The sequence below is a fragment of the Cebus imitator genome, unplaced genomic scaffold (assembly GCF_001604975.1).
Source record: "Cebus imitator isolate Cc_AM_T3 unplaced genomic scaffold, Cebus_imitator-1.0 Scaffold6, whole genome shotgun sequence".
NCBI classification, from domain to species: domain Eukaryota; kingdom Metazoa; phylum Chordata; class Mammalia; order Primates; family Cebidae; genus Cebus; species Cebus imitator.
In genome coordinates this window covers 9,826,303-9,827,942 of record NW_016107321.1, presented here as the reverse complement: position 1 = coordinate 9,827,942, position 1,640 = coordinate 9,826,303, and the positions used below count along the sequence as shown (strand labels likewise).

General features: G+C 43.4%; 1 protein-coding gene across 4 annotated transcripts in view; it reads left to right on the top strand.

The window, feature by feature from the left end:
* TIAM2 (TIAM Rac1 associated GEF 2) overlaps nucleotides 1-1,640 on the top strand; it is a 242,791-nt gene that overhangs the window by 8,499 nt on the left and 232,652 nt on the right. The window lies entirely within an intron of this gene.

The window sequence follows — 1,640 nt, the reverse complement described above, 5'->3', positions numbered from 1 at the left end:
AGACCAGCCTGGGTAACATGGCTAAACTCCATCTCTCCAAAAAATAGTAAAAATTAGCCGAGTGTGGTGGCACACACTTATAGTCCCAGCTACTCTGGAGGCTGAGTTGGAAGGATCACCTAAGCCCGGGGAGGTTGATGGTGCAGTGAGCTGAGACTTCACCATTGCACTTCAGCCTGGGCGCAGAGTGTGTGTCTCGGGCCTTTTAAGATTAAACAAAGTGCAGAACTTATATTTAAATGAAAGGAGCTAAATATATTAGGAGATATTTCCATGTGATGGGCTTAAAGATTAAAACGTAAGGTTATTGTTTTCAATTATCTTATTTGCTTTTCTTACTTTTGGATAGAATCAAAAGTAAGGAAAATTCTTGAGAACAAAGAGCACATTGTCTATTTAATTTGAGGTATCTATGAAAGCTATTTTAGTTCATATTTTGAAGATATATATCGGGTGAGACTAGGGGCTTCAAAAGGTAAGAGATTTACAGTTGCTGTAAGTACTGCTTTGGCATAGCAGAAGAACCTTTCAAAGTATGGCATATACTTTATAGACTGTACAGTGGAAGATCTGTGAGGGAAAAAAGGTTTGACTTAGTGGAGAGGCTATGCTACTGTGAGAAAGGAAATTATGTTTACTTGAACAAGCTGAGCCATTTGCCAAAATGTTCTCCCCAGTGTTCCTGTGTGTTTTTTCTGGGTGCATACACATGTCTTCAGCCTGTGCAAACCTGCCTGCTTGTCCGTGAACAGGAATGAAAGTCTGGAAAGCCGAAACCACTTGCCACTCACAGTGTGGTTCATGGAACGCAGAACTCGGCGGGCTTACATTTGAAGCGTGAAGATGCTGATAGCAATCTGTGTCATCATGCATGGCATTAATCACTAACTCCCTGTCCACACAAGCATCATCAAATGGCAAATTAAGGCATCTGCCAAAAGAATGCAGTGGGAATTGTTGGAGGATGAGCTGGGTTTGTGTTCTTCATCTCCGCTGCACTCCAGCCCTCTATAGTCTGCAGGGAGTTTTGTTTTGTTTTCTTTTTTGAGACAGAGTCTGGCTCTGTCACCCAGGCTGGAGTGCAATGGCGCGATCTTGGCTCACCGCAACCTCCACCTCCCGGGTTCAAGCAATTCTCCTGCCTTAGTCTCTCAAGTAGCTGGGATTATGGGTGCCCACCACCATGACCAGCTCATTTTTTGTATTTTTAGTAGAGACGGTTTTTGCCATGTTGCCCAGGCTGGTCTTGAACTCCTGGCCTCAGGTGTTCACCCGCCTTGGCCTCCCAAAGTGCTGGGATTACAGGTGTGAGCCACTGCACCTGGCCTGTTTTTTTCTTCTTCTGAACATTTGTGTTGTATGCAGTCCAAAGAAATTTAGGGTATGTAAAAGAATCATTTCCCATAATATTTTCTGTCTTTAGTTGAAAACAGCTATGTGTTAATTCTAGGACCGCAGCTCTTTTACATTTCCTTTCTGTTGTCCATGTTCGTGCTCTTGCCTCTGTGCCTGTTAGATTGTATCTTCAACACGTCTGGTCAAATTCAAACTGGTCTAGATTTGTTCCTAGGGCTTCTCATTGCCTTCCTGGCCATTGGGAGAAGGCTAGTACAGCTGGATTCCATTTTAAGAACATATGT